Genomic DNA, 27,631 nt, shown 5'->3' on the forward strand with positions numbered 1-27,631 from the left:
AATTTGTTTACTTAACAAATTTGTGTCTTAGTCTCATAAATTACCATATTTCAGGATTCTAAGATGCAAATATTTTCACAACTTAAATTGGGATGTGTCTTACTACTCATAGGGCCTGCCTGAGAACCTTCATGCAGGTAGTTTAATTTGGGGCCAACAGTGAGTGTGTGAACAGGGAAGGAGGGGATGTCAATGCAAGTCAGTACTATTGAATGGCCATAACTGTAGGCAACTAGCAATTCATCTTGGACCTTTTGTGGAGAGCCTTATAAAATTTGGCTCTGCAGCATCTGCCTGAGGATATTGTGGGCAGTTGGTTGCAGTGGCCCCATAGGGCATGACTTGTCCAAGTCTTTTGTTGCAGGTATGCCAGTACAAAGTATAGGCATCCCATACTGTGGTGTCAGAGAAATTCTGGGGCATAAAGCAAGATACAAGTGGGCCAAAGACTGCACAGAGCTGTTGCATGTGAAGGGATGCATAAAAGGCATATGTAGTTTACAGTCTAATCGCAGTTCTTTCTTTCTTAGTGCTACATATGATAATAGAGTATCTTAAAATTGATGCCATCTTAGATTTAATGGAACATGGTAGAATATTGACCTTGCAAAGATGAACTTTGTTGAAGTAGGATTTGAATAAACAACACTTGTAAAACTAAATGGAGCCATTGGAGTCGATAAGGCACTGACTGCAATTCTTGTATCTCTTGCGATCATTGGAACTGTACAGACAATTTTCCACATCCAAGAGTTTATCACTAGTGGAGAATATTTTACCTGGGAAGAACAAGTAGACTGGTAAAATGGTATCCCGTTATTTAAAGTGGCAAAGAAGAACAGTTTTCATTTTTGTTCTTAAAGAATTGAATCCTTTGTTTTCACATAAAGTATTTTCCAGAACACTAATTATCTGTTTTATGATAGGGAAAAATGGACAAAATGGAGACAAGAGTGGAGATGAAGCAGGGTTTGGGGGTTCCATGACCCCACAGCTATATTGACTCCTTATCCCCTCTGCAGGCCTCCTGAGGTTTTTATATGGAACCCTAGAGTTCCCGCAAGATTAAGAACCTGTGGTTCACAGGAGACTTGCTTCTCTGAACCCACCAAGGCATTTATTAGTGTCCTTTCTCTCTTATTTGAGACACAATTCTAGCAGATTTGGCTATTTGGTTTCCTGGCTTACAACAGATTTATAAGCAACAGATTACATGAAGGGAATAGTTATTAAAAGCTGGCATGGGAATCTTTACAAAGAGAGGAAGCTGGAAGCTAGAATTATAACTGTAAAACTACAAAAAGCAGCCTTTAAAAAAGGACAATATTCAGATAAATTTGGCATGTGGACAATGACCCAACCCATGTTAATAGTTTGAGAAGTGTTGGAGTTCTTCAAGAAGATGGAGGAGGTATTTAGGATTATAAGAGCACTTTGCACATCCTCTATTCAGCATAATTCTTAAGGTGCTGAAGTGTATAACATAATTTATAATAAATCCCATCCCAAACAGTTTAAGTCAAATAGATTTGATATATAATGTGTCAAGCTTCAGTTAGGTGAAACATTTGTGTGAGAAATTTATTTTTTGAAGTTGTTGAATAAATAAGACATTGCTGTGTACATTAGTATTCTTTCATATCTAAGTAATAGAAAATCCAGCTAAAACTGGTAAATAAAGGGTATAGTTGAAAGTCAAGAAGTTTCAGGTAGGGTTTGATCTAGCTTACTGATATTACCAAAGAATGGATTTCCTTCTGTTCTCCAATTTGTTTTCCATACTCCCATAGGTCTGGCCCACTTATTGGCCACAAAATAGCTGATTGCTTCTTTATTCATGTCCAACAGGGGTGGGGTAGAGGGCAGTGAGGACAGTGAGAGATGGGAGTTAGTTCTCTTTCTTTAATCATTAAGAGAGTCCTCAGTTTGACTGGAACAACACAGTTTGTGTGCCCATTCCTGATACAATAGCTTGATGTACAATAGATGAGATTATATGAATTGATTTAGGCCAATCAAGGCTTACCTCTTCAACTAGAGATGATGTTAATTCCCATGGGCCCCACGGTGATATATATACATACATATATATATATATATATATATATACACACACACACACATATATATACATATATATATACGTATATATATACATATATATATGTATATATATATATATACGTATATATATATATATATATGTATATATATACGTATATATACATATATATATATATGGAGAAACAAATGCCTGGGTTGGTAACAGACCATATCCACAGCATTGTTTCATAAGGTAAATATTGATCAACGGGACTCTAAGCTCAGTGAAGTCAGGTATCATCCCTCTCTTGCCCATTGCCATAGCCCATGTGTGAGTAACCAGGACTATTATTAGAGGAGCTTAGTAATATTTATTTACTGATGAACAAACAAATGGATTTTTTTTTGTTTGGAGAAATGCCAAGATTTCAATTTTATTTTTTTTTCTACTTCTTGATGCTCTCTGGTTGCTTGTTCTAGCTTAACAAGAAGCAGAAAGTATCAGGATCAGTCAACACACAAGAAGCATTTTCTCTTAAGATGTTAAGCACTATTTCCAAAATAAAAGAGGATGAAATCAGTTGGAATAAGGCAAGATGAAGTCTATCATTTCTTTCCTCAATTATGGATATCAAAAAAAGAGAGAGGTGGAGAAAGAGAAGGGAATGGCGGGGGGCAGGGAGAGAAGGAAAAAAAAGAAAAATAAGAAAAGGATGAAAGCAAAGAAGAAAGGAAGAAAGAGGGAAGGAGAAAGGGAAGGAGGAAGGGAGGGAGAAAGAAAGGAAGGGAGGATGGAAAGAAGGGGAAGGAGGAAGATATAAATAGAATCTTGTTCCCGGGCAAAGGCACTTGAGATAGTGGTTAATCTATGATACGAATTTGCTGTGTGTGTGTGTGTGTGTGTGTGTGTGTGTGTGTGTATGCGCACATGTTTCTTTTCCTGATAGAGTAAACATCAAGCCCAGTTTTAGGCCTTTAAATTGACCAAACGGCTATGAGAATGTGGATAGCAAGTTATAAATCACCCAATCACTTGGGTGTGGATAAAAGTCCCGAGCCAAATACCTGAGTGTCCACTTCATAACAGGAATAATAAGGCTATTTGAAAACATGACCCAGACCCCAAGCTATAGTTTTTTTTCTTTTCTAGAGGACTGCCTGACATGTTTATATGCACATATTGGAATTGTATCCAAGGGGGGGAAAAACTATTGACTTTCTGACTTTATAGTCTGTCATTGACTTTTAAGGTATTTCATGAAATGAAGTAATAACTTCGAGATCAAGGGCATTTTCCTTTGGGTCTTCATCAATTATTTCACTTTCTCTTGGCAATGGCCTCCACCCACTTCTTCCGAAATATCACCGGGCTGACGTTGCACTGGAAAAACTTACTCTTTCTCTTTGCCTTCCTGAACGCGTGTTTCATGCATTAAATTGTTTTAATCACTTAAACTTTTACTAGAGTTTGGCAATTGGTACATTGCTGGATTGTGTGTTCTCAATTTAATGTTTTTAGAATGTATTTAAGTAAGTTCCAATGCACTTAGTCATTGCTATTCAAATGAGAGAACCATATTTCAAGGAACGGAGCTCAGGGAGAAAGATGAGGTGAGTAATGAGTAATAAGCAAAAACCATCTATCAAGACACATTGGAGGCTGAAACAGATGGTGAAGAAATGCCCCTGAGTCCATCCCCCCTTGCCCTGAAGGACCTACCAGTTTTATTTCCAGCAAACATACACCTTGGCTGGCTTGCTCTCATAGCTTATGGCCGATGTTTCCTATTTTAAGATTTTAGAGAAGTGGGAAACTGACTTGTTTCTCAGACTTCAACTCGTAAAAAAGTCAGCCCTGTGGGGAAGATAAAGGCCAATGTTAGGAGCCCCAGGCAGGTGCTGACATTTATGGAGGGAGGGTTGGCTCCATACCCATCCGTAGCACTGGTTTCTGTAGAGTGTTAGGAACAGGACAAAGGAGCAGTGGCATTGAGGGTAAGCATTCAAAGTAGACAAAGGTTGGCTCTTCACCCTACTTTTACTACTCATCCTCCAAATGCCCAGGGCATTTTGTGGCCCCATAAATTCAAGTTTCAATAGTAAACTTCTCTCTTTGAGGAATTTATCCAGCTTCTGAGCTTCCGAGTCTTCATATATAAAGTAGATCAGATGATACCAGCTTCTTAAGAATGATCTGTGGCTTCCACAAGATAATGTGCGTGAAGAACCTTCCAGAACCAGGCACAGGTTAGTTGTGTTTTTCGCTGGATATTTTCTCTACCCTGGCCTTTCTTGCAGAATCTGGGGAGCTCACAGTGAGCTTAAAGGTAGGGAGGGCTCCACCATAACTGGACATCTGGGACCTAAAATTTGAAAAGTAACTCTTCAGGCCATTTGGCAATCTGTATCAAATCAGCAATGCAGGGCATCCAGAGCAATTCCATTTCTGGGAATTTATCCTAAAGAGACATTTCATGTAACTCTGCAAAACACACATGTAAAATCCCACATCATATCATTGTTTATAATGGCAAAGAATTACAAACCACCTAAATGACCATCAATAGGGTACTGGTTAAATATGGTACATCCAGATAGTGAAATAATATTCAACTTTTAAAAATGATGTGGTAATTCTATGTTTATTGATATTAACATTTGTTCATGTCACACTATAAAATAAAATATGAGTTTGCAAATCAGCATGCATAGTATGATTGCATATATGAATACATTTATCTATAGCTATAATAATATATATTTTTTTAAGTATACTTATTTATTTTGAGAGAGAGAAAGCGTGCATGTGCCCACATCAGTCAGGGAAGGGGCAGAGAAAGCGAGAATCCCAAGCAGGCTTTGCACTGTCAGTGCAGAGCTCGATATGGAGCTCGATTCTATCAACTGTGGGATCATGACCTGACCCGAAATCAAGAATCAGACCTTTATCTGACTGAGACATCCAGGTGCCCCTACCTGCAACCATATTTATAGCTATGCAGAATCAGACGGCTACAGAGATATATCTGGAAGGATGCTAAGTAGGATTTTAACAATGTATTGTCTCTGAGTAGTGGCATCTAAGTAAATTCTTTTTTCTTTTTACTTTTCTACCTTGCATGAATATATTTTTTTAAACAGTGGACTTATGTTTATCCAAAACACTAAAACTATGTGTCCCCTGAAAATTTCTGTGCCAATTTGAAACCTTGAGAATAGGTATTTCTATCTCAATCTGTACTGAACTCTGCCTCATCTGTTCGTCGCTCTCCTGGTATAATTGCCTAAGTCGCTGATTGTTTTCCCACTAGCCTGGAATCTCTAAACTCAGGGTTTTACCTTTACCCTAGTCCCAATGTCACATACCATTGCCATAATACTCAACGAATGTTTCCAGTTTTTAAATCTAGAAATCTGGTGATCTGGAAGCTATCCCAAATTCTGACACTGCCTGGCAGTGAGGCCATGATCAACACTTTCTCCTGAGATGGTTCATCCTGAAACAAAACTAGAATGATCTCTGAGGTTCCTTCTACTCCTAACCTTTGTCATTCTGAAACCGAACTTGTCCAATCCTCACAAATCAAATGAAATCAAAAAAGACAACATACAAAGATGAGCTTTATAGACTCCAAAATGCAATAAAAATGTAACGTGGGATTGAAAATTTTTTAAACACAAACAATAACAATGATGATTCTAATATATCGAGGCTGACATAGAGAAAGCAAATTCTACTAGGATCTGAATGATCTCTTATTGCCCTTCGTCTCCCCCTGCCCTCACCTCTGGGCCTTAATTCCTCACGGAGTTAACACTGATACTCAGTTTGGGGATTAAAGCAGGAGCTGACCTGGATTTGCTCCACGTTGCCCATGCCCTAGATTGAAATGTTAAAGGACTTGGAATAAAAAAAAAGTTGCATTTTTCAGTAACAGCTTCACAGTAACTGGGGAATTAATGTCAGCCAGACAGTGATTTCCCAGTGGTTGGGTTTGTAGCAAAAGTCTTCAACTTTTATGTGTGGCCTGTTTGAAGTTGAAAATTGTTGTTAGACTCTCCAAAGTTGTTTGAGGTGTCACTCATCCTTCCCTTTTGTGTTGGGGTGAGGATGTGAAGCACAGAGGCTGGGAATAGTTCTGTGACTACCACCTCCAAGGCAGGTCTCTGCCAGGGCCCAATTGAGTCCCTCTCCCAGGGAATTCAAAGCTTTCAGTGCAATGCGGCTCTGCATCCATCCGCAGCCTTATCACCCACTACTCCCTTGCAGGAACTCTTCACTCCGGGAAGAGGGAGGATCTCATGGCCCCATGAATGTGCCATGCAAATGTACGTGTCTAGCATTTTTATTCAACATACGATTTTCCCTCCTAGGATATCATCCCTCAGAGTGACAATAGCACAGGATAATAATAACAAATAATGATAGCATAACAACAATAATAATACCAGCAGCTAATGTCTTATTTAGCACTGACTATAGGTCAAACACTTCACAGATGATTTTCTCTTTCGATTGTCTCAATAACCCCATCAGGTAGATACAAATATCTTTATTTTATGGATGAGCCAATCTAGTCCCAGCAAGCTTGAATGAATTAACCAAGGCTATACAGATATGAAGTTGGGATTTGAATCCTGCAGTCTGACTCTAGAGGGGGCTCCTGAGGGGGAGGGGGCTGAGATACCCTGCGTCCCACACAGACACCTACCCATATGGAGTAAGATAGCAATTCAATTCCATTCATGGACTTTGAAGGCAAGGTTTCAATTCCAGCTCCTCCGTGCTCTGAGTAAAGCAAATAGCTGTTACTATAAGATGGAACACTCAGTGCCCATGTGAATGCCCTGCTGGTTTGACATTCTTATTATAGAGGCTGAGAAGCTAGAAATGGCATTGCATAAACTCCACTGCAGTTATGGCATCCACACAAGACTCAGAGGCGGCCCTGAGCAGTGGGAGGTGGTGATTATGTTCAGAGAGAGCAGATCTTCATAGTGAAAGAAGCTTCTGTAATGGTACCATTTCCAGTATCCCATCTCTAGGGTCAGATGTATTGATTGATGGGTAATGCAGGCAAGGGCGTAAGTGGGCCTTTCTCCTGGGTGTGTCTGTATACAGTTAGTAGGTTGCAAATTCTCTGTACCTTCTGTACCCATATCCCTGGTCCTCTAGGAGTTTCTATAAGCTACATAGTATCTTTTTACAAATTTTCCTGCTTGAAACAGCTATACTCGCTTCTGTGTTCTGCAATCCAAGAATCTTGACTGATACACTAGAAGTGTTATCACAGTTAATTACTTAACTTTCTGGAGCCTCAATTTCCTCCTCTGCAAAATAGTAATATTAAAAGGATTGCCTCATGGCACCTCGGTGGCTTAGTTGGCTAAGTGTCTGACTCTTGATTTCAGCTCAGGTCATGATCCCAGGGTTGTGGGATCAAGCCTTGCGTCGGGCTCTGCACTGAGTGTGGAACCTACTTAAGATTGTCTCTCTCCCTCTCTCTCTCTCTTTCTCTCTCTCTTTCTCTCTCCCTCCCTCCCTCTGCCCCTACCCCAATTGCACTCTAAAGCTCTAAAATTTAATAAATAAATGGATTGCCTCAAATGAAATAATGTGTGCAAAATATTTATCACAGTATATAGTCTAAATGAGCTCTCACAGAGGGTGAGCAAGTAAATAGGAAGTTAGAATTAGGTACGATATATAGCCAGGGGTGGTAGAATGCACCCAGAACTTTGAAGCCCAAAGGAGGAACAGGAAACACAGCTTGGTCATAAAAGCTTTGTAGAAGACATGAAACAAACAAACAAACAAAAGCAGTGCTTAAGTTGAGATCAAAAGTATGATTCCCATACAGTATGTACAGTTTTCTGTGTCTTCTGGATTTTCTCACTTAGAATGATTTTTCTGAGTTACATCCATATTGTGTGTTCCTCCCTTTTTATTGCTGTATGGAATTCCATTGAATAGATATACCATAATTTCTGAATTCATTCACCAGTTAATGACGTTTGGGTTGTTTCTCTTTGGGCCAATTAGGAATAAAGGTGCTATAAACAAACAAACAAACAAAAGTATGATTCCAAGATAGCCACATGCAGACGGTCTGGGGAGAGAGCAATGGTGTGCAGCTGGGCCTCTCCTAATAAGAAGACACAGAACATGTGAAGTCTTGCAGAGAGGAGAGAACACACCTTGCTGAGCAAGTGAGAGAAGTTTACCATGACTGCCATGGAGAGTGTGAGGAAGGAACTTGGAGATAGTGTAGGTGGACCAGATAGTGAACAGCCTGGAAAACAGAGGTGTTTGGAAGTCATTGGCCTTCCACAACATGTCACTTGAAGACCATTAGTCTGTGGCATGCCTGGTTTTACTCCCTCAAGTCACCCTTTGGTAAAGATGCATAGCCTTGATCCAACCAGACTGCAAGTTCCTGGAGGGTGGACACTGTATTTTGTACTTCTCAAGGGGCACTGTCTTGCCTTCTCCACCAATACTTGTCCAGTGTACTTGCTGTTAAGGCAAGTTTAACAGAGCATATACTTTTGCATGGAGTATTTTATAAAATAGTAAATAGCTTTCTATGTAGGCGAGGACCTCTGGGCCCCACCCAACACTTATATGGAAAGTTTGTTCCCTTCAACTAGCATGTGTTCTGTGTGGTGAGAGCTGTTTACAAACTTACAAACTGAAGGGCTTTGTGGACAGGGTCTCTCTCTTTTTTGACCTTGTTTGTTTTTTCTTTCCTACTATGACATCAATTATTTTCCAGCCAATTGAGGTTTGTTGTTGTTGTTGTTTAGCTTAGAAATCATGCCATAAGGTTGAAAGGGTCAAGTACAAATTTGTTTGTCTTTTAAGTAAGCTCTACACCCAATGTGGGGCTTGAACTCACAACCCTGAGATCAAGAGTCCTATGCTCTACTGACTGGACCATCCAGGTACCCCTAAATTTGTTTTTTTTGTTTGTTTGTTCGCTTTTGTTTTGTGTTTGAATCTGAAGCTTTTGTTTCATAAGATGCTATTTCAGCATTCCAATGAACACTCTTTAGCCTGGTTGGGCATTTCTGATTCCAAGGTGAGGAGCCAGTCTGCAATCACCCTGGCAATTGCCCTGTGGGTTTTGGAAGACATCCTGGAAGGACTTTGTAAATTCCTGAGGAAGAATTTAGACTGGAATTAAGAGCCATTTGGTGGATGCTCATCAGGAATCTAACAAATGCTGCCATTTCTTAGGCTAAAGAGGAAACAAAATCCCTCTGATCTCCAAAAGTATGCTAGAACAGGCTCATAGCAGCCTATGAAAACCAATCATTAGGTATTCAGGAATTTTTCAAGCCTTTTGTCAAACCATTAGTAGCTTAAAATCATCCACGGTGGGAGTATTTACACTATGGGAATTGGCAAATGTTACAAATCAGGGACTCTTCCCTCTTTTCCCTCTCAAAGCTGGTTTATCAGCACAGTATTGTGTCTAGCCTATCTTGAGGAGTAATACTTTGGATATCCTGGTAAAAATTCTGTGCTTGGAAGCACCGGGAAAAACTGTTTGAAGTCTCAAGTCCACATGAGCAAGAACCATGCGTGTTTTCTTGGAGAATATATACCATGACGATGTAGGTCTGGTGTAGGGTCTGGCACATAGAAAGGGCTCAGTAAACACTCCTTGAAAGGATATAGGACTAGTGGGCTGAGAAGCACCTGTATAGCAGCATCAAATCAGCCCAAGCCAGTCTCCCATGGGAATCCTCCCCGAGCCATACATTCTCTAGAGTCACTCAGGACACTGGGTTGTCACTCATATCGTTTATGTCATTTTATCTTTTAAAGGCAATTCTGACTCTCTCAGTATATTCAGCAACCACAGTAGACTTTAAGCTCTCAGAGACAGGATTTGTCTGATTCATTCCTTTTAACATGAATCAGTTAAATCAGCTCAATAAATTTCTTTTCCAACAAAAGAAAAATCTGTGAATAATCTCGTATATTCATGGTACTGGGTGGACATTGCTTTATTGATATCCCTGTGAGTAGGTAGAAAGGAACAGTTGTCCTTCCTAGCAGGTAAAACAGTGCCTGGCATGTGAGGACACTGAATATTTGTTGAATTAGTTATGAATTAATCATCCCATTTTACAGATGATAAAACAAGCTTGTGGAAGCTATCTCACACAGTTCAGCTTTAGTTTATATCATTTCCTTTTGCACTATGTTGCCTGTATTAATAGTCCCTTAACTTTTAAACATACTTTATTGTGGATTCTCTCATTTATCAACCCTATCAGATAAGCAGGTATTTTCATTTATGTTTTAGGGGAGGATAGTACTGTGGCATAGAAAGTTTTAGTAACATGCTTGATGTCACAGAAGGATTTGAGGGTAAAGCTAGTCTTAAAATCTACCTTGTCTAAGGATTCTGAAGCTAGGCTGTGTATTGTAAACAATTGTCTTGTATTTTACTTCCTTATTCATTCCTTCAGAGGGAGAGAGATTGATCAAAACAGGCTAACAAAAAGCATGGTACCATAGCACATTCAGAAATACTGCTGAAATATCGTCAGTGAATCCCCCAAGTTTGTGTCTCTTGCTTCAAACACCTTAAAACATGCCGATGACTAGAATCTGTGCTTTGCCACTTAAGTCTGCTGAAGATTCAAATTGAAGTTTCAAATATAAAATTACAGGAAATTACCCACTTTTTCTTTTGTGAATGGAATTTTGATTTCTTTTAGTCATCTGAGAAGGTCCTGTTTTTCCATGAATATGGAAATTCCATGATTTTTCTTTCCCTACGACTCTAACATTTCAAAATGGCCACAAGACTCCTGTATGAATTATAAAAAGGATACAGAATTAAGCATGATGACTTTTAAATTTATGTTGTAAAATCCAATGTTATTCCCAGCACAGTGCCTCATTTCCGATGAAAAGCATGCTGCCAGCTTCCCATTTTTTCTATGGACGATATCACCACTCATTTTATTAAAGCCACCAGACACTCATGGAAACATGCATGATGTCGTTTTTTAATGTGGGGGAAAGAATTTTGGAAGTGGGAGCTAGTTAACATTTCTAAAACATGTTTTTTTATTCTTGCCTTTCCCTTTTGACCTTCCTGAGGATGCATGTGGGTGTTAAATTGTTACCAAAGGGAGGGGCCGTTGTAACTACAACGGGATCCACACACACAAAGACACACTTTCCCACACATAAGACTTGGCTCTGTTACACTTTAATGGAATGCTGAATGGAAAAGATGCAGGGTGTTTTTGATCTGTGGGGAAATGCAGCCAGTATAGTGTCCATCATTTTCTTTCTTTCTTTTCTTTCTTTCTTTTTTTTTTTCTTTGTTAAACAGCCAGATTAACATTTGGAAGGCAATGTGTGTGAGGGAGTGGGTGTCACTAGCAAATAATTTTCCTCTCTTTTAAAAATTATAAACACAATATAGTCTGTTTATAAGCATTGAAATAATAAAGGGGGAATATAAAGTGAAAAGTAGAAATCTCCTTCCCCCTACCCATCTCATCTCACTCCTACATGCAGCCATTAATAGTTCGATGTTTGTCTGAGTAGGATTTTCTCTATGAATTCAAGAACCACATATTGAGATTCTATAATTTGTGTTAGCCCTCTCATTTAAGGGTGAGAGTTTGGTACAAAAATGTATCTTATATCCATATTATCCTACAACTTGCTTTTTTTTTCATTTAAAAAATGTATTCTGGGTATTTTTTCTGTGAGTAGACTTTTAAACTTTGGCCATTCTTTTTATGTCCCATATAAAGTTTCATCATATTGACTGTACATTACATTATTATTATTATTATTATTATTATCATCAGTGTTTAACTGATCCTATATTGTTGAGCATTTGGATTAGTTCCAGTCGCTCATTATTACTCACCGTGTCTCCTTGGATCTTTGTCTTTACACATTCTGGTTGTATTTCTTTAAGACTGATTTCTGGGAGCAGAATTTTTAGATGGAGCAGACTATTAATACCTATAATGCCAGGGGGAAATGTCTCTTTTAAAAAAGAGGGAATTTTCATTGAGCGACATGTGGCAAGATTCAGCTGCATATAAAACAAGACCACCTCCAAGATGTGTTCCTATTGTACTGTTCTCAGTACCGGCTACTCACTAGATTCACCTGGGGGAGAGGAGCTTTCTGAAACGAACCAGTCCTTAGATGCCGCCCTAAAAAATTACATCAGAATCTCTGATGTTCGAGTCCAGGTATCTATACATATTTTTGAAGCTCCTTAAGCCAGACTAGGAGCCATGGCTCCAGTGACAGTGCTTTCAACGCAACTACGAATGTGCCACGTTTGCTGTTGTTCTATCCGTGAGCATCTAAACACATCTACCTAAATATATGTATTCAGTATTCAAGCACATACATGTAAGGATGTACATGCACACCATGTATGTTTTATGTAGTTGGAATAATAAGACTTTTCTACCTTTTGCTTAGCTCTTTGGTATATCTGGCCTCAAGTTCTACCAGCTAGCCCAGAAACATAGTATGTGTCATGTAGAGTTCTGCATACAAATAAGGTTCGGGAGGATGATCAAAGAGACAAATGGGAACTTTAATGGGGGAATGGTGAGAAGTCCTAGATGTGATTAAAGAGAAGATAAAAGGGCCATTAAGCAACTGTGCAGAGTAATTTTTAGACTGAAAAATTGTAGACAGTCCTATATAAACAGAATCCATATAGGACATTAACTACCAAGGTAAATGACCCTTTGTCTCCTTGTGTATTTCTTCAACTTACAAAGTTTGGTTGGCAGATGGTGGAAGGATGCAGGGTATCTGAATAAGTGTGTGTGGAGGGAGAGTCATCTTGTACTGGACAGGAGCTTTTACCTAAACACACTATATATTTATAGTATGGTTTACGATATATTACATGCATTCATATACATTATTTTATGTGACCTCTACACCAGTCTTGGAGAGAAGAAGATGGTTATCTCCATCACTCAGAAGAAACTGAGGCCGAGAGAGAAGGGGTAAGGCCAAGTTCATAATGCTCGCACATGGGAGAACTGAAACAACATTGCACTTTGAATGTATGCATTAGTTGAATTAGCACCTAGGGTTTCTGATTCGTAGCCTATGTTCTTTTTGCTAATATACAAGTGTCAGCATTGGTAAACAATAGGAAGTGGTACAGACCGTGGCAATTAGCTCTAAGTGCATTCAAATTGAAAAAATTTTAAATACTACACGAGAAAAAAATATCTTGGGCCAGATTCAACAGACAGGCTTTCAACTGGTGACCTTAATTTTAGAAAATCTAAATTTTGAGTAATAGAAAACTAGAGGACGAATCTGCCTTGGAATTTGACAGCAATATTTCCTAAACACACAAGTAAGAAGATATTGAAAGCAGGTTACAAATATAGGTAAATGTAGTCTGAAGTAGACACCTTCTAGAATCTTTTCCTTTTTGTGTTTCAAAAATATATATATTAACACATGCATTTGTAATACCACTGCCCTCCAATCTCCTCTTTGTTAGAAGACCCTGACGTTGCTAAGCATGGTTTTGTCAGGAACATAACTTGCACGGTGGTCCAGGCATTGCTATTTTGTTGCCTGGAGAGGGAACACATTATGACCCATGTCCTCACAAGTTTGGATCGTTTACCCAATTAGTTAGTAATCATGCTGAGAATGCACAGGGCAGTGTGTTGGGATCAGGGACCAGTAATTGGGGAAGCTCTGGGGTTGAGAAGGTGGGAGCTGACTGAGGTTGGAAATAACTGGGAGAGCCAAATGAAGGCAGGGACGCCAAAATCAAGGCAGACAAGGCCGGTGGGTGCAGCTCAGGCCCAAGCCTGAACCCTGAGGTTGAATTATTTTAACCTTACGCATCAAAGAGGCATTTTATATTTTTTTCTTTAGCATTTTTTTCTCTTGTCTCAACCATCTTGTGAATTCAGTGGGAAGGTAGTCTTGGCTCTAGTGTTGAGATTAATAGCAACAGAAAGTGGTTCAATAAGTTGCCCAAGTACAACATTCATACTCCATCTGAGACCAGAACTCAGAATTCGGTACATAATTCTTATCTCTGCATCTCATACTATTTCAAAACTGGATGGGGGGCTGGCCCCGTGGTGGAGTCCATCTGGCTGCAAACTCTTCAATAAGCAGAAAAGACTTGTGTTGTAGGCTCACATTTGGGGCATGGAGAGGAAGAGTAAGGGAACTGCTTCAATTCAGCAGGTGAAAAGGAAAACGAAAGATAAGTTGAAATTTTCTGTGTGAGAGGGGAAATGTATTTCTCCCCAGACTGCCAGGGAAGGGAGGATATAAACATGGGTGTGGGTGTTGTTGTTAAGCAAAGCTGTTTGTAATCTTTGAGGCTATTTGAGGAATGAGATCCATGTCAGAATGCTAAAGGCAAATAAACATTTTAATGATTTTTTAAACAGCAAATTCTGGGAACTATAGATAGGAACGTAATTTTAATCACACTCGACCAAGATTCTAGGACAGGCTGTTGATTAGAGGAGCTTTGGAGCCTGAGCAAAGAATGTGGTGAATTATAAGAGCAAACATGGGTTCACTAAGAATGAAATGGACAAGACTAACCTATTTCCTTCAAAAAAAAAAAATTACCATGTTGAGACATCACGTTGACCTGAATTTTAGTAAAGATTCGGTCAGAATTTCCTTTTGCAAAAATTGGTGGACTGCATACCAGCTATTAGTTCTGATACATTTTAAACTTGCTGAATAATTAGTGGCCTTGAATTAATGACCATGAATTTGAATTCCATCTTACTTTGGGCGTTGGACTAGTCACTCCACCTACCTCAACTGTAAAGCTCAATATGTGCAGCCACTCAGTATATTCCAATACTATTCAAGTGAAAATTATCCCGGTCCACCTAGGGAAGGATCTCTGTTGGAATGCCACCTGATTCCACCATTGATTCGGTTTCACTGAACATGTTGACAAGTAGTTGCATAAGTACGTGCTTATGAAATTTTCAGATGCAGAAGACTCTAGAGGACTAATGATATGATGTTATAGAGAATCAATGTATCAGAAACCATTCATAAGAATTATAAATGAGAAAATGAAAAGAAATGCAAGTCTGGGGGAAGGACAAGAGACTCCCCATGGTTTCCCTCTGTGTAGAGTGAGGGAAGATGGGTGCTGTGGGGCAGCCAAGTCATCCAGGCATCCTTAGGTGGCCCAATATGTCTTGGAAGCAGAAGTCTCAGCAGGCACGTTCAAGAGCAGCCGCAAGACTCTGGGAAAAGAGCTATTTGGGGAGAAAGCCGCAATGTGGTGAAAAAGAACTGTGGAGAACGAAAGAGCATAGGAAGTTGGAATGGAGGACAGATTTTAGCAGCCGTCCTGAGTCAGACACTTCGAAAAGGAAGATATTAACTGTGCAAACTTTTGAGAAGCATTTTATATATTACTCCCTTTAAAGAAGAAACTCACAGTTAAGAAGTTTATATTCTTTCTCAAGGTTTTTGGAGTTAAATGGTTATTTTTTTGCACACAGAACAGACTGGGCTATGTGGGGTCTCAGTTATACCTGGTTTAAATTATTATTACAAACTTTCACCATGATATAAAAATGCAAGGACCTTAGAATTTCATCCTGCCCTCTTGTTTTCTCACCTTCCCTCTTTTTCTTGGATAATCTCCTTAATTTCCATGAGTTTGGCTACCAATAAACATAACAATGACTATTAGCTTTATTACTATATCCCAAACCTCTCTCCTAAATTCCGGCTTGGGATTCTAACTGAGGGCTGGATGTTTGGAATTCACAAATGCTTAAAGCTCAGCTCATGCAATAAGGAAAATGAGAACTCCTCACAGAATCAGAGAGGAAACCTGTAGAAAAAGAAGCACTCAGTTTTCTTAACTGCAAAATGGGAAGCCTCAGTAATGAGATCTCTAAGGCTCTTTTCAACTCTAACATTTTATTTAAAAAATGAGATAGTGTTGTTCTTCATTTTTGTAAAAAGGCCAGGGTGAAAGTTACCACGAAGTGGATTTAGATGTCTTTTTTTTTTAATTTTTCTTTTAAGTAGGCTTTAGGCCCAGTGCAGGGTTTGAACTCACCACCATGAGATCAAGATCTGAGTGAGATTAGAGTTGTACGCTTAACCAGCTATGCCACCCAGGTGCCCCATAGGTGTCAGATTAAAGTGTAGAATTTTTCCAATAGGACTATTTCTGAAGATAGTGAGGTAATTAATTCAGAATATCTATGGGAATACTGTGAGATATATTTCTCCCTACAAAGATTATACTGAGGACTCTTGATGTCCTTTTTAACTCTAAAAATCATATATATATATATGTATATATATATGTGTATATATATATATGTGTGTATATATATATACACATATATATATACATATATATATATATACACATAATTATATACACATAATTATATATACACACATATATACACACATATATAATATACATAATTATATATACACACAAATATGTATATGTTTTATATATATAATTCAAATTATGTATAATATAAGCATCTCTTCACACTGTTATAATTTTGAAAATTATGTGGTAATATATTTACCACCTATATGGTAAATTCTACAAATTCCTATTCATTTTGTTAATTTTTCTTCCTTTTCTGCAACTAAAAGTTATATTTACTATATATTCCACCACTTGAGACCTCTTAGGTTACATCTGAATCTTTTTACAATTGTACACAACACAGTAGTTCCTTTTATTAACTACATCCTCTCTGAAAAGTTACTAATGGGGTTGATAATGCAGTTCCTACTGTAGCCAACTTTGGTATTGTGAAAAGTAAGGACGTGATGCTAACCAGTCCAAGCCTGTCCCAACTAACCTTGGTCACAGGGTCTCATTAATCACTATATTTTCCATAGCAACAAAATTGCACATTCAATAAAAAGTGATTGCTCTTAGCAAGAGTAAACCCCAGGAGATGGAGCAGGAGAGCATTATTTTTTATAAAAGCTAGAAGACCTAAGTTCTATTAGAAGAAAATATAGTAGGAAAGCATAGTATAAAAAATGATGCCTTCCTTAGAGGGGCTCCAGAGGGTAACTGGACATGTTGGCTCTGGGAGAGATTGTACTTTCTAGATCTTTCAAGGTAAGGGAAAACAGCAATGTTCAGAGGTTGGAAGACTGGTTCAGTTTGTCACATGGCAGTGTCATATACTCATAGTGCAATAGAAAGTAATAATCATGATAAATATAATTGATAGCATTTATTAAGTGTCTACTGTATGTGACAGTGTAGTAAGCATCATGCATACTTTATTTCACTTAATAACTGGTTCATGTAAGTCTTATTGTTATCACCGTTTTTAAGTTGAGTGAACCAAGGCTTCATGGTTTGTCCACTCTCACAGCTAGTGAATCTCTTACTCCAGGGCCCATCTTTTCAGTCAATTGGCCATATTGTCTTACAAGTTCTGCATTTCAGTTTATGCCCAACAATGGAGTCGTCATTGCTCATTGGGGGGAAATCATTATTTTTTTAAATTTATTTGAGAGAGAGAGAGAACGATAGAGAGGGTCAGAGGGTGGAGAGAGAGAGAGAGAGAGAGAGAGAGAGAGAGAGAGAGAGAGAGAGAGAATCTCAAGAAGGCTTCATGCCAGGCACAGAGCCCAACACAGGGCTGGATCCCATGACCCCGGGATCACGACCTGAGTCAAAATCAAGAGTCGGACGCTCAACTGACTTAGCCGCCCAGGCGCTCCTGGGGGAAAACCACTATTAAAGGTCACTATCTCTCTTTGAAATTCATCTGGAGATTTTAAGCCTTCGACTTAAAACTTAAAAGCTCACGAAAGATGAGTGGGCCAGAAACAGTGCCTCAGTGGGCCAGAAACAGTGAAGTTGTAAAATATGGCCCCTAGCCTGAGAAATGTAAAGTCTTATTTAAAAGGCTTACCAACATATGCAACCTGATAGGAAATTGGTTTTTGTGGTCCACATTCTAAGAATTCAGAAATAATGGTGTTCAAATTGAGCTCGATTAGGGAACTTATTATAGAAAGTCCTACACAGACCTGTATTAGAATACATCCTCCACATACATTGGGTGGACAGATGTGCTGATGGATGCCTCTCAGATGAAGTTTATACTTCAGGGTGACCCCAAAGTTTGGGCAGGATTTGGATAGATGTGGAAACAGGGGTGAGGCTTGGGCTTGATTCGCCTACATCTCACTTGGCACAGAGGTGTCAGTCTCAGTTTGGCTACTTTAGTAATACTTTCTATTCTGTTGAAAGAATAAGATGAGGCAACTTCTTCCTCAGATCTTCTCATGGCTGACTCCTCACCACACAGTTCCCAGATCCTCTGTCATCTCCTCAGGAAGAGCTTGCTGACCTCCACATGTAAATCATTTAGCCTGGCTCATGCCCCTCTCCGCTCCATTGCCTGTTTTATGTTCTTCAAATATTTGTCTCTCTCTGCACCAAACATAGTTATACATGTATTTGTTGATTGGCCTGTCTCACTGAATAGAATGCAAGCTGTTAGGGGTCAGGGAGTTTGTCTTTCCATCCACAAAGACATACCCAGTGCTTAGAACACTGACTGCCACAAGGGAACATGCCCAATAAATATTGGTCTGATGCACGTTTGAATGCATGAAAAATGGTAACCACCAGGATGTCTGTTAAAAACACAAATGTCCTTGGGCGCCTGGGTGGCTCAGTCGGTTAAGCGTCCGACTTCGGCTCAGGTCATGATCTCATGGTCCGTGAGTTCGAGCCCCGTGTCGGGCTCTGTGCTGACAGCTCAGAGCCTGGAGCCTGTTTCAGATTCTGTGTCTCCCTCTCTCTCTTCTCCTCCGCTGTTCATGTTCTGTCTCTCTCTGTCTCAAAAATAAATAAACGTTAAAAAATTAAAAAAAAAAAAAACAAACACAAATGTCCTGGACCCAACCCTAGAGACTCTGATTCGGAGGATCACTTTGGGGGGTTTCAGGAAATGAGAAGTTTGCAAAGTTCTTCATGTGATTCTGACACGCAACCAGGTTTCAGAATGATTATGTTATAAAAATTTTCTTTGCCCTCAAGCAACTTGCGATCTTAAAGGGGCAGACAGTATCATTGCTTGGGGAAGGAAAGACAAATATTTCCACCAATTTGATCACCACAGTCCCAAAGTTGAGCTCCCTTGACTTTCCCAAATTACAAAGGAAAAAAGAAAGAAATAAATTCTTTAGAGAAAAGAAGCGCTGGAGGAAATGAAGAGAAAAAAGCAAAGATAGGGGTAGGATGAACAAGTACACAGTAAGACGCACCATGCAACGGTCTGTTAGAACAATGATAAAGAAATAAGAAGGAAGATGGAGAAGAAACAGATGTAGCTGCCAGAAGTTAAATACACATCTGTTAAGAATGCTCTTCTCATATGCAGGGTCAGAAAAATATGTACAAATGTAGCACCTCACTGATTGACAGAAAAACCTCAGTTCTGGCCCTGGGAATCTTGTTTTCTTGACAGCACTTTGTTTTAAAGCTGGAGGCAGAGAAATGTCTTATGCATGTCCTTAAACTGGAAGGCCTTTTGTTCAGGATACTTATACCATTTGCAGATAATGATGTGCATAGCAGTTTCAGCTGTCTGCATATGCATTTTTATGTTTTTTTATGACAGCTCTGCGTACTGAACTAAAAGGCCATTTAGAACTGTCAGCCACTGACAAGCATTACCCTTTACATTTACAATTCTGTTAGCGTGCATTGTCAGGTAGGTTCACCAGACTGCAGAAATGTGATTTCCTTTGAAACCTATGTATGACTTTAATTTAATACAGCAGCCTCAAAAAAGAAAAAAAAAAGGAAGAAAGAAAAAAAGACAGTGTGAGCCCAAGAGAGCTTTATTAAGTATTCTTTTTCCATTAATCTCCTACTTTTTTGTTTTTACAAGACCCTTCCTTTCTTTCTCATCTTCTTTCTCCCTCTTTCTCTTCCTTCTCTCTCTCTGTCTCTCTCTGTCTCTCTCTCTCCATTATTTTCTTTTTTCTTTCTTCTCCTCTGTAGAATCCTTCATGTCGTGCAGAAGTGCAGGCAGCCTAGAGAAATGACTTTACCTGTCTGAGCCAAGCCAGACCATCTCTTACTTTCCATATGGCCTGAGGTTAATTTTCAGTCAAGCCAATTTTTAAAAGATGTTTGGCTCAGTGTAGGGCTGGGCGAATATTCAGGACCTGGATAGTGGGAGCATGGAAAGAATCCACTTAATCCAACTAATGACTTATCATTCCCCATTATCACTACCACCTGTCTTTGGGAGTCCCTTTCCCCTCTCCCAAACGATATTTCAACAGTATGGTGAGCCCTTCCTAGAAAATATTTCAACAGTATGGCGAGCCCTTCCTAGAAAAGGCACTGGCGTGTGCAGTGTGAGAGTCTTGAAAACAATGTGAAACTGTGGTTTTGCCCTGAAGGATTTTATAGTCCACCCAGGGAGGCTGACCATGTGTGCAGGAAACAAAGTTTCTACTCAGACTAGGCTGAAGTGAAATGTTCACATGTATGTGCTGACCTGGACCAGATTTACTGCAAAGTGATGAAGCCTGGGCTTCAGAGAGTTCCTCTCACTTGCCTGCCCCGTACGCATTCCGGGGGTGGTCAGGAGGTGATGAGAGTTCTAGACGCAGAGCTCAACCTGAGTTGCAAGCAGGTAGCTTTATTATATGAACACTGATGGTAAATTGTATAAAGAGCTCACAGGGGAAAAGGGACCTGAAATCTCTAGTCTCCTTTTTTGTAACTAAATTTTGTAATTTAATTTGTATTCATAAATTTGTAATTTTTATTTTATAAAGAAATCCCCATATTGTGTAAACCTCAGATCCCATAAGCTTGGACCTGTCCCCAGTTCTGATAGTAGGTCCGTAAAGAGAAAACATGAATCAATGTGGTTTGGGCAACCAAGGTTAGGTTTTCTTTAGAAAGCTTATCTTCACCTGGCCCTTAATAAAAGCCCAGGATTTGGCTAGGTAGTGAGAGGATGTAGGCAAATAGAGAGGGTTTCAGGAAAATTTGGTGTACAGATAACATTTTGAGAACTCATGTTTTTGGCAGTGGACTAATATTTATTTTTTACTTTGTAAGGTAAGACATATAAGAAATGTAACACGCACTGATCTTAAGTGTATGACTTGATGAATTGTACTGTGCTTAAAACCATGGAACCACACTCAGATCAAGAGGTAGAACATTTTCAGCTCCTCAGAAATTTCCTGGCTTCTGAGTATAGAAATCATAATCCCCTCTATCAAGTTTTTCAGAAAGGCAGGTTTGGACATACTGGGAGTGCTAAATTTAGTATCAGGAGATCACCTTTTGTGTTGACCTACTAATAGTATGGTTGTTCGAAAAAAGAATCCAACCCTAAGGGTGAGACGATACCGCCCCTCCTTTCTTCACCCCAGAAGTAAGTGGGAACATTCTGGCACCCTGATGGCAATGTCTAGCTTTATATGTGGGTGGCACAAAGTGTTATCTATTATCTAGCTGATGGCCTGCCATTTCACTGATACCTGCAGATCCCCCATTTGGGTCATATGACTTGGGGCCAAGCCTTGCCTTTCACGTGAGGTTCTTTGAAAAATCCTATCTGCCTCATTCAGTCTGTGAGGAGTGTCATACCAAGTTCCAACCCCTTTCTGTAAATTTGCTAATCAGTAGCTTTCTTATCTGGCCAAAAAGGTGGGATGAGACTCACAGGCAGGCTCCTGATGAAGGGTGGATGAGAGAAAGAGGGACACAGAACTGGGCAAGGTGGTGATTGCCGGTCTCAGAAGACCTCACATCTGCCAAACGCAGAGCCTGACGTGAGGCAGGCAGGTTGAAATTCCCTCCTGGAGGAGAAAAGGTAAAAAAGAAAACAAAATCCATACAGTACAACCCCCCCCCCCCACACACACACACACACACGCAGCCCCTCCTCTTTTTCTCCTGTGTCACTAACCTTGAATGCCCTGCGGGAACCAATTACAGCATTCTAATGAGTGCAGTTTCCAATAACTGCATTTGGTGGGTGCATTACCTCCTCATCCACACACTGACTGCCACCACCTCATCTCAGATCACCTTTCCCAACAATGAATCTGCCTGTCTGGTGCTTGTTGGCTGACTGGACATCTCCCTGAGGAGTCACCAGGGGCAGGGGGCCATAAGGGCAGCTGTGTGAGTTCTCAGAGTTTGCAGAATGCATAGGATTGTGGGCCTTGCAGGCAAGGGAATAAACCAGTCAGGTTTGTGGCTCTAGACAGACCTGGTCCACCTACTTGAAATAGTCTTTGGGGACCAAAATTAAAATTCACATTTTAAAAAGCCTCCATGATGTGGAAAGGATTATAAAGTAGGGATCAAGTGTCATGGTTAAGGCATGGACATCAGAGATACAAAGACTTACCTCAGACTAATGTCTCTATCACTTAGTAGCTGCATGACTTCCAGCAAGTTCCATAATTCCTGAAATGAACCTCAATTTCACCATCTACAAAATGGGAATAATAACAGTCCCTACTTTGTAACATGGTTGTAAATGTTTAAAGAATACCGTATGCAAATACTAAAGTGGAGATGTTATTCTAATACAGCTTGGTCTAATAAAAATGGAAATAAATGGAAAGATCACGAATTCTCGTCATTCACTGGCAAAGCCCTGCCTTCTGCCCCTGGCTCTGTCCTTATCTCTGTCCAGGTCTGATCCCAGCAATCTACTGAGCACTATGGGGACACCTCTATTCCAGGTTGCTGTTACAAAGCATGTGATAGATCCCCATGTACTTGGTAAACTCTCCCAGATATTTCAACTGAGAAAGGGACGTTTGTATTCATGACATACATGTGTATGTACATATATAGGTGTGAACATGCATCAAAGGGACTGACCATGATTCTCCCAGGTGAGCAGTGAGCTTAATGGGAGGGGAGCAGGAAGAGAGATAATTTCACATTTTATTGTCACTACTCCTGGATTACCCAAGTCTTAAAAATATTTTTTTTAATGTTTATTTTTGAGAGAGAGAGAGACAGAAACAGGGCGTGAGCAGTTGAGGGGCAGAGGGATCGGGAGACACAGAACTCGAAGTGGGCTCCAGACTCTGTGCTGTCAGCACAGGGCCCATTTGCAGGGCTCGAACCCATGCACCGCGACATCATGACCTGACCCAAAGTCAGATGTTTAACCGACTGAGCCACCCAGGCACCCCAAATCTTTTAAAATTAGGTGTATTCAAGCTTTTCTTGTGCAATAAAAGTAGAAATGCTCAGGAGGTATTTTTGTGGTCAAAAGTTAAAGGTCATGATGTGACAGTTGTTTGTGGCCCTAGTGGTTCCCCATATGCTGCTCCCCCGCCGTTGCGCCACTTTTCGCCCAGCTCTTGCAAAGCAAAACAGTCACCCTTCACCATTCTATCACCTGTTACAACTTCTTCTCTCTAGCCTGTTCACAAGAGACCGTGTTGCTCAACTGACCCTCTACCCATTGATTGTAAAGATTTTAGAGTTATTTAACCCCTTCAAGCATTTTCCAAAAAGTAAGAGAGAGAGAAAGAGGGAGAGAGATTGTCTTCAAATTGTTTATAAAGAAAATCCAGGTTTATACATAGATAATGTGGAAAGTGACTATTGTCTGTGTATCGGCAGTTGAGAACGTACTGAAACATTTTCATTATTTGCCTCCTTTGTCCACCGGACATGTCTGCTTTCTTCTAATAAGCCACAGAAAGGAGAGCAAAAGGCAGTAATGGTCAGTGCTGGCAATTAAAGATCAATACCAAATGCACATAAGCCTTTTCCAGTGCCAAGCCCAGTGGGTGAGGACCAGCAGTGGGTCTGCAGAAATCTGAAGGGAACTCCCCCTGCATAGTGCTTTTTGCAGTTTACAATTATACATGCAAGGTGAGTAGAGAAAGCAACGTTATGTCTTAGGGAGTTTGTGTTCTGTCTGGCGTCCTAAGTATGTGGAAGACCACAAGCCTCTTAAGATGCTTGTCTTCAGAGGAGAGAAGACCAAATCCACAGAGCCTTGGGGAGTGACACAGGTGGGTGCTGAGGGTGAGAAGCAGAACTTGGAAAGGTAAGGAAAAGGTGATAGGTTTTGTTTGGTGTCTGAGCCTGCTGAGGGTCAAGCAGAGGTCTGCCTGTCCCTTCCCCATCCTCCGGTGGCCCGATCCTTCCTGACCTAGCAATTTTGCACAGGGTGTTCCCTAGGCCTTGAACACTCTTCCCCCAATTCATTGCCTCATGGACTCCTGCTCTTCCTTCAGGCTTCAGCTCCTAAGGCCCCTGCTCAGGAATGTCATCCTTGACCTACCTGAATGCACACCCATTATAGATTGTTCCCTTATTTTCTTATAGACCCAGGTGAGATCCCTTCACAGCACTTATCACTCACAATTCAGAATCATATACTAATTTGTCTGTTGGATTTAGTGAATATCTGTCTTCCCAAGATGTTTACGCCTTTTGAGTGTGGGGCTCTCAATTATTTTATCTCCCTGTTCATTGCTTAGCACAGGGTCTGGAGTATAGTAGGTGCTCAATAAATATTTGTTGGATGAAATGATAAATTAACTAAATCCGTGAATTAGCCAATTACCATAGGTATCCTATAGCAAATGCTTGTGCTTCTAAATCTTTACTTCCTCTGCTCCATCCCCCTGAAACTCGCCTTCTCCATTCATCCAAATCCTCCTCAGCTTCCAGACCCAATGACAATGATAGAGATAACAGATGATATTAAATGACTTCTGAGCCCAATAGTGGGAATCATGTATATACGTAATCTTAATCCATCTTCATAACTCTATTCTTATTGTTAAATATCAAAGGGCAGGCACTCAAAGATCCTCCAGGAATGCGAGATACAGCAATTGGCATCTCAGAGCCCCAGGTTTGCCAGAGAATTGAAACAGTGAGGACAGTGGCCTGGTTCTTTGTGATTTACACATGGTGTCTCTTTGATGTGTCTGTATTTTAAGCTGAAGGGCAGTGGCTGCAGCTTCCTTGCTTTTGTAATTCTCTCCCGCTCTCTGGGACTCCTGGCCTCTGCTGAGGAGGGAAGAGCAGAGAGAGATTTGTTATTGCTTTTCTGATGCTTTCTGTTACTGGGTCCTTGGGGGTTAGAGGTAGGGAAGAAGCCTGGGATATGCAGTAGCCCCGGCCTGTTAAGACACAAAGGGTGTGATGGAGAAAGTAGTATGATTTGAGGCAGTGACAGTTACTATTTCTACCCCCAATTCACCACACCCTACTTCACCTTCACCACCATCTCCCAAAGTAGAGCTGAAATGGTGGTATCCTCAGAGGCCCGTGTGCTGTGTGCAAGCAGTTCCAGCCAGGGGATCAGCCTGTACACCGACAAACCTCAGTTTCCTCATCTCTAAAATGGACATAAGGATAATTCATCTCCCATAAGGTTTTGTGAGGATTCAGTGAAATGATGTGTGTGTTAAATCTTTACATAGTGCCTGGTATGACATCTCATTTTCAAAAGGCATTTGTATTATTTATTTACTAAATGCCTAAAGTCAAGCATCCGTCTAAATTCAAACCTAGATCTTTCTGATTCCTCACTGCATTCTTTTCACATCAGCCCTGATCAATTTCAGGACTGTTTGCCAGCACTGTGAGCAGAGAGGGGGAGAAAAGGAAGATTAATTAAGAAAGAGTTGTAAAAAAATTCACTGAATATCGAATGGATGTAATATTAACATACGTAATTACTTCTCAACTTCAGAAGCTATAATATCAAAGATAAAAATCATGTCAGCTTCAATCTTTTTCTCATTGTAGATTCAGACCATTACATTAATGACTAACTTTCTGAGCTCTATAATTTCCTCTTGGAATGATACCTTTTTTTTTGGAGCAAAGCACAGAAGCTCTCTCTCAGGCACACCCTGGAATTGAGGGAGGAAGAGAGGCCTCTCTGTTGAGGCCACTTCACTCCCCTCCTACTGCCCATTGTTGCGGGTACACTCTCTTTGTGAGGGAACAAAGGCAATTAATCACACACGCAGCCAAGTCTTGCCTTTGGCTGGGCTGTGGAATTGGCTCCCAGGACTTCAATGGGGGCGGGAGCCCCAGTGAGTAACTCCATTGAGTGTCTATAGTTCAAGACTGCTCCAGTAACTGCCAGCCTCTGGGCGTTGTCTTGTTTCTGGAGGAGAGGTCCCCAAGTATCTTGAAATTAGGCCTTTGTTCATTTTAAACAGAGGTCCTACTCGGGGCTCTCCTCCCTTGACCCTCTAGTCTGAACCTTCCATCTGAGTGACAAAGAACAGGGTCTATGGAAGCCACAGTTTATAACCCTCTCCTTGGAGCTAAGTCAGCGCCTCCTCCTGCGAGGAAAGAAATGAGAGATGTCCTGGCATTTTCTGCCGTAGAGGATGCAGGCATAGCATCCCTTTTTCAGGATCTCAGGGTAGAACTGGGACAAGGAGGGGGACCCCATTTCTCAAACGTGATGTTCAGGGGCCTGCACAATGTCAAAATTGCTGCTAAATGGAACCAGAAGTTAAGTGTTCTCTTTTTACAGACGTCTGAAACAATGAACAGGAGGGAAGGAAAAGAAATGTAGTTTAGCTTTGTACCTTTTTTTCTTTCTTTTTGGTGCCCATCCTTCCTTCCAAGTCCTCCTCCTATTTCCTGGTCATTTTTGGTAAGTGTCCAGTTTTGTCACCCTCACTGCTCAGAGTGCTCCCTTCCCAAAGTAACTTCTTTCTCTGGACCCCTCTCCTCTCCGTATTCCTGTGTCTGTACAAGCTTTTTACCTACCCTCTGGTTCTTTCCTTCTGTTAGCTCTGACTCAGCAAAGTAATCATGGAAATAGAATTTTCTGCTTGTTAATCTGCTGCCCATCACACGAAAATGCCAATAAGTTTAAGATGGGCTGGCTGGTCATTGAGACTACATAAAATAAAATCCACAAAAGATAAGCAATATTCTTGGGGAGCAGCTGAAACTGAGGTTTCTAGAGCAGTCTGCGTGATTCCACTTGGGAGAGGTATGCCCTGAATCCTGAGGAGTTCTACACAGAAAAACAAAACAAAACAAAACAAAACAAAACAAAACAAAAACCAAACAGTGCTTTTTTTTTTCCCTCAAATCAAATCTACCCTTGACTTGGAGCAACTGTTAAAATGAAGACCCATGTACCGTACGTCCAAATATCTAAGTTATAACCCAGCTGACTATTGAATAAAAGACTTTCCCCTCCTAATTTGACCATCTTTGTAACATCTTACATTCTAGTTAAGCATCAGACCATGGGAAAGCAAGGCTTGACCCGTGGGACCTGGTCTCCAGTCCCCCTCTGTTGTTTTCACACACCCAATGCTGTTCCATACTGTGAACAGCCTCATGTCCACTATAGACAAAGCCCTGGTCTGAGTCCATTATCCCAACAGCTGCCCCTGCTCAGGCCTTGTAATGCGTATGTCTGTGCATGTGTTCTCACAGGAGAACAGACTATAACAAGTTGATTCAGGTACTGAGGTACTGAAGGTGGGTTCAGAGTTATTTGGACAGAGAATTCCAAG

At 40.4% G+C, this 27,631-nt stretch overlaps 1 long non-coding RNA gene across 1 annotated transcript; it reads right to left on the minus strand.

Moving 5' to 3' along the window:
• Positions 1-2,737: 2,737 nt before the first annotated feature.
• Positions 2,738-22,580, minus strand: LOC131507236 (uncharacterized). Its single transcript, XR_009259403.1, has 3 exons — positions 22,495-22,580; positions 10,744-10,872; positions 2,738-4,525 (listed from the first exon to the last, which is right to left on the minus strand). It is a non-coding gene; the product is annotated as an uncharacterized LOC131507236 (long non-coding RNA).
• Between the last annotated feature and the right edge of the window lie 5,051 nt (positions 22,581-27,631).

This window comes from Neofelis nebulosa, chromosome 1 (assembly GCF_028018385.1).
Source record: "Neofelis nebulosa isolate mNeoNeb1 chromosome 1, mNeoNeb1.pri, whole genome shotgun sequence".
NCBI lineage: Eukaryota > Metazoa > Chordata > Mammalia > Carnivora > Felidae > Neofelis > Neofelis nebulosa.